This window comes from Lepidothrix coronata, unplaced genomic scaffold, assembly GCF_001604755.1.
Source record: "Lepidothrix coronata isolate B3197 unplaced genomic scaffold, Lepidothrix_coronata-1.0 Scaffold71, whole genome shotgun sequence".
Lineage (NCBI taxonomy): Eukaryota > Metazoa > Chordata > Aves > Passeriformes > Pipridae > Lepidothrix > Lepidothrix coronata.
In genome coordinates, this window is record NW_016690251.1 from 1,421,938 (window position 1) to 1,428,200 (window position 6,263).

General features: G+C 44.9%; 1 protein-coding gene across 1 annotated transcript in view; it reads left to right on the forward strand.

Annotated features, from left to right (window-relative positions):
* CUNH20orf196 (chromosome unknown C20orf196 homolog) overlaps positions 1 to 5,433 on the forward strand; it is a 48,027-nt gene extending 42,594 nt beyond the window's left edge. The window contains exon 6 of the mRNA XM_017818834.1: positions 214 to 5,433. The gene's annotated coding sequence lies outside the window, so the exon portion shown is untranslated. The remainder of the gene's footprint in view (positions 1 to 213) is intronic.
* Positions 5,434 to 6,263: the final 830 nt, after the last annotated feature.

Consider the following 6,263-nt stretch of genomic DNA (forward strand, 5'->3'; position numbering starts at 1 on the left):
CTAGGACAAGCACAACTTGCTGCTCAGCAGGACTGGCTGAGCAGAGCTGCCCAGCAGGGTGGTCCCATGCACTTCCAGTGCCCCCCTGCCTTTCTGCTTCTTGCCTGCTTCAAGACCTGTACGTGGGAATTTTCCCAGCTTTCCCTAAATAATGCTGCTGTGGCTCAAGAGGAGGAAGAGCAGGCACTCTTGATTCCTTTGCTTTCCTTCCAGGGAATGTTTTTCCGTTTGTGATCCTCCTGAGGAAAGAGGCTCTGATGGACTTAAACTGGACAGTGTTCTAGAAGGGGAACTCACCCTACCTCCCCAACTTGCTGGCCTCCCCAGCACTGATGGTTCCCATCTCCACCGCCAAAGCCAGCTGCTGTCACCTCTGTTCATCCCCTTGTGTGCTCTGGTAGTGTATGGACCCTGCTTTTGCAAAGACATTTTGTAGCTTACATTGCAGAACAAATCCAAGGGGTTTTTTCCTTCTGCTTGTTCGAGGCTCACTGCAAAGGACCAGCTCTGAGCCTAGCTTAGGGCACCACCTGAAAACCTACAACACCTTTCAGGGCTGTGAGTGGACAAGACCCCTCAAGATCTTCAAGTGAAATGTGTAAGTGAAGTAGAAGATGGGGAATAACATCAGTCCCATAGGGTATGACTAGCAAGGCCAAAATTGATCTGTCAAGTAGGAGGAGCACAGGACATGGCGAGGACTTGACAGCCATTTCCCAGGGATTTCCCTGATGCACAGCCCAGATCCAAATCCCACTCAAGGTCTGTTAGAGATGTGTACTCTTTGGATTGGGTATTTTCCACCTGAGCTGGACCAGCATCCTTCAGTGTCTCAGAGAGGTGACTCATACTGCTGCAGGCACAAAGCCCTCTACCCATGCACACCAGACACCTGAGTTGCCTTGGGGCTCATCTTAAGGCTAGGTCTGGCAGGCTGTGAGTGCTGCCTCTGTTCCCAGAATACATAAATGCCTGATCCAAACTCTTTTTGTCATCCTTGATGACTCCTGCTATTAAATCATTCCCCACTTTCCTCAGCTGAGAGCTTCTCCAGAATGTTTGGTATCAATGGCTTCTCTGATGCTTACTCAAACAGAATTTTTATTTTCCCCTCCCACACAGCTGCCGGTGGGAGGTACTGATTCATGCCAACGACCTTCCCAGTCCTGGAGTCCAAAGGCAGCCAGGGAGAGAGCTGAGCTCCTGCAACAGGCAGGGGCTGAAGCAGGTCCTCAGCAGGTGTCAGTGAAGTGAGTGGAGACAGGGCCATTTACACCAGTGGAGGATTTTCCCCCAGGAGTTTGAGGTGTTTTGGTATGCCTGGATATTTCGGGACGTATGGTTGTTAAATTCGGTGTACAACAGGCAGTATACATCCTGTATGAATGTGTCTATTGAGCATTGGTGATTCTGTGTGGGGCATATGTTTTCCCACAATACAGAAGTTCATTTTAAAAATACCCTACTCTGTAGGCTTTCCCTAATGACTGTTTTCCCACACACATCTATTAGGCAACAACATATGTCAGCATTTCTTCCTTAAAAGTAAAATCTGGCACATACATAACACACAGAGCATGAAATAATAAGATGTGATAAAACAGTAGCTGGAGCTAACCAAAGCCAGAAAACTCATGGCTGGAAGGTCAAGCCTTTGCAATGGCCTATTTGTTTGCAGGTGCTGTGAATTGAGAGGGAAAGTCTTGCAATGAAAGAACATCTGTCATGGAAAATTTTACCCTCAGTTCAAGCTGAACAAACTTTTACTCGCCCTGGAAAGTAGGTTCTTGTAATGGGAAATGTCAGTCAGCCTTAGGGCAGGTGACACTATCCAGCATTGTCTGCATTTCTGGGTAAGATACAGTACCTGAGCCAGAAATGCTGCTAAACGAGTGCTAAAATCAGCACCTCCCAGCCTGAGAAGCAGGGTTATTCTGTGATTACAGATACTAAGGTGGGGATGCTGTGCCCTGCAACATATTTTCAGTGTGCCTTTCACTAATTGGTTGGTTCTAAGTTCCCAGCAGCTTGTTTTGGGTATTTGGGAGCTTCAGAGAAAGAGTGAGAGGGCAGGACATACAAACTTACATCTTTGTCTAACAGCAACTCCTCTCAGAAGGCTGCAACTAGAGGTTGAAATAATAATAGAGGTTTTGTGTCTGTGGGCCAGGCCACTTGTTTAACAAGCAGCTCAGCATGTGTTCTGTGAGGCCAGCTTGTGTTTGCATCCTTAATCTCCTCATTTCTCCCTGGGTTTGGCTGGTCCCTAAGAGAGCATCACTGCTCTGGGCATGGGCTGGGGGCCGAGAGAGTGAGGACACAGCCAAAGGCGGCCATAGGATAACTGCTTATGTGTTCTTTTAAAACACTTCTTTCCTCCGTGGGATAGCTGGCTGTATGGAGGAGTTGCTTTGTTTTGTATTTAGGGGTGGCTTATTTTTGTGATCTGTGTTCTCACTCAGGAGAAAGGAAAGGTTGATCTTAGGCTTGAGATGTTGGTGCTGTAAAGCAGAAAGAGGCGCCCACAAGTCGAGTTCCACATGTAGTGATGAGAAACGTGTGTATGTGTAGACAAGTCCCATGTCTGGGTTTCTGTCTCTGGGAATGTTAATGCTGCTTGTCTGGTGTTCAAGAATAGACTTAAGGCACGTGAATCACTGAGAAAAAAAATCTTCTGGGATGAGGAGATACATACTGCTGTTTTCTAGGCTGGAGGAATCTTACCAAAGGCAGCAGTGAATGCAGTGGTGTGCTGGACAAGGATCTGTGCCACTTCCTCCTGTTCCCACTTCCACAGGTTGCTAGTGCTTGATGAGAGGAGATGTGTCAGCCCCCAGCCTGCCAAAAGGGGAAAGAAATGAAGCTGACAAAGTCCAGACTTTAGCATTTGAGTGCAGCAGGCACTCTTGACACCCCTGATCGTCCTTAGAGCTACTCAGCCTGGGTGGGTCAGTCAGCCTTGGGTGCTCCTAATCTTGAAAGGAGGTATCTTCTTAACTTTGTTCCCAGTGTGATTTTGCCACACTTGGCCCATTTGAGCCTGAATTTTCCCCCTGAGGCAGCCACCCAACTTCGATCTGCCTGGAGGAGGACAAGGCACGTGGAAACTCTTTTTTTGCCAAAGCCAGGACATGACACTTTGCAAGCTCAGTATGCCTCACATGAGAGTTGGCAAAACCACCCACTGTGGCTTCCTCTTTCTCATATCCAGGGTAGTAGAGTGTCTTTCATGGTCTCTTGTTCTGCTCTTCATGTTTGCATCACCTTTCCACCCTGAGGGTTACTAGACAAATTTACACTGACAGAGTATCTTCCAGGTATTTTCATTTCCTAAGGCTGCCTTTAAGCTTAAGCCTCTTAAACCTTTTTTATAAGCACACAGCATTTCACACAAAGAGCCTAAAAGTCTTAAAATCAGGGTATGCGAAAGAAAAATATTATATTCTACGGGGAAGAGATGGTAGCAAAATCTCCTCTTGCATTTTGTAGGTTTTGCTCTCTCTTTCATAGAGCCTTTTTGGAGCTGGATTTCTGTTCTTAGTGCCAGTGGGGATTAAAAAGGAGGTTATGGAAAATTTCTTTGGCAATTCCTTTTGCTGTGTGAGTATGGCTGTCATGAAATAGATCTCTCAGCACTGTGTTTTCAGTCTGGAATTATGTGCAAGGGCATAATTGGATTTTTTTTTCAGTACATATATCGTTCAGTAATAAAACCTTTACTTTGAAATAATTACAGTCTGTTGCAGAAATCTATATATTTTTATTCTACGAAATAGAAATTTGCCTCTGAAATTTCCATGATGCTATCAACAACAGAACAATATTGTTCTTACAAAACAGAACCGTTGCTGAGAGTCAAAGTGCTATAAATATTTAAAGAAATTAATTACTAAGTAAGCCAGACTAGCGCCCCAGTCTTTAAATATTAAATGGAACATATATAGTTGACAAAAGGCAGACAGAAACACTGAATGGGGCAATTTAATTGCCTAAATGAAATTATTTGTGGTGCAAAGGCAACTGTTAAAGTCATTTTTGCTTAATGAGAAGCAGTACTCAAAATACGAGGGCTGAAGTCGGCTTTTTTTTGCTTGCTGAAAGAAATTTCTATCCTGTTTTACATTCTACTGCACAAGCCTTGAACTTCACCATGAGGTTACCAGTGTGATTAATTGCATACTTTAAAAAAAAAAAATGCAGGGGCGGTTGGGCAGGGGTTGTTCTGTGGAGGAGTTTTTTGGGGGGAGCACCTCCGTGTGCAGCTCATCTGGGCCCAGGCTGGAGGGTGAGAGGCTCCAGTGCTCTCAGGATGCTCTCTGGCCATCAACTGCCTGGGAACTCCAGTCCTGCAGTGATGCCAAGCATCCAAAAGCCAGGCCAGAGAGACATGTTGGCAGCTTTTGGGGACTGTGCGTTGTCCAGGACTTGTCTCTGGTGAGGAGGGTGTTGGGGTGCCCTTACTTCCCCTCTTGTAGAGGAGGAGGCACCTGGGGCTGTGGAGGTGGCTTCTGTTGTCAGCAAGGCAATTTCATTATAGGTGAGACTTGGAGAAGATTAAGTCATAGCCAAATTTATAAAGCCATGAGTAATCATGTAAGGGCTTCTTAGGCCCCTGCTGCATTTTAGCTTGGTGGTTGGTTCATCTGGAGTGGTAGGTTTTGATTAGGACTCCAGCAGATCATCTTCTGGCAGCAGATCAGGTTAGAAGTGGCAGCACTGGCAAAATGAAGAGTCTCGTGACTAAAAATCCCAGCAGGAAATATGCATGTTGTTTCACATCAATGCCATCTTTCCTGTGGTAATTCCCAGTATAATTGCAAGAGCTAAGTTGCATTTACTGCCTGGAGCAAGCAAGGTCAGAGAGCTGCTATCAGGGAAGGACCTTGGAAGTGGCACTGCTTTTTGGTGGCAATCATGATGACAGTGCAGTATGGAAAAATTGTCCTTTGTTCCCTATGCCCCGAAGGCTGCTTTTCGTTTATGTACTTATTTTTGTATTGCAGCATAATCTAGTTTTCTGCCATCTGAGCTAACAAACACTGAGGGAGGAATGGCTGGGGGGGTGGAAATAGGTGTGTGTGAGCAGCATATGTGAAGATGTTCATGTGGAAAACCTGGGATGTTGGGGAAATGGTTGTGTTTATACTTAGTCTACCCTCTTTTGCCTTTGTTTTGGGTTTGGCTTCCTTTTGTGTTTGGTGTTTGGGTTTGTATGTTTTGGTGTTTTTTTTTTCTGGTGATACATTTACAGGTTCTGTAGCCTGTGAGTGTATCCAGAGGCCCTGAAGATTTATATTAGCTAGCACAGGGCTTTCTCCAGAAGACCACAGCAGTCTGTGTGTGTATTTTTCATATCCCTTAACAGTTATGACAGTTCTTGTAGGCAGATTTTAAACCTCTTTTTAGTCTGTCCATATAATATTTAACCTTATTTCTGTGCCATAGATATATTACTGAAGAACTGGAGCTAGAAGGATCCTGTGTGGAAGACAAGAGGGTTACAAGTGAGCAAAATCTTCTGCTTTTATAAAGAAGACCAAGAAAGACAACTCAAGAAGATTTGCACTGAACTTTTAAGGTTCTTCTGGTTCTGAAGGAGAAATACACTGTAAATTCTTTAGATTTCCTTTGAAGAAAGTTTTTGACACTAAAGAGAGGCTTTGACTGGAGGCATGTAAGAGATTTGGCACGCATATGGGCACATGCACCCCTGGAGGGTTGTCCCTTCTGCTTTACTGGCCCGTGTTTGGATCCAGTGGGGATGAGATCCAGCTGAGCCTGTTCCCTCTCCAGTGGGTGTGTGTGACGGATTTTAATTCCTCTGAAATCTTTCACCATATGAACTAAGAGGCACCTGATCCTGCCTCGCTGTAGAGCTACTAAGATGATAACTCAGTTCCTGGGGTATAGTTCAACTCTGTGTTGCATCTTGAATCTACTGTAACAGCTGGTGGGTAGATATATGTGTAGGGTGATGTATAAAAGCAGGAAAGCCTGAGCATCTGTGCAGATCCATTATCTGTTGTGTTGCAACTAGCATTGCATATGATAAGACCTCTGAAAGGATTTTTGTTGCTCTTACTGAATAGATGGTGTCCCTTAGGTGCTGGCTTTTCCAATTCAATTGTTTTTTTTCCAGATCCATCCCCTTACCACCTTCTGAATGAAAGAGCTGAGTTTGTTCACGAGATAGGCTGCAGTATTTTAATTCCATGAAAACTAATTGGCCCCCAAGAATGAAGATAATCCCACTAGCACATCTA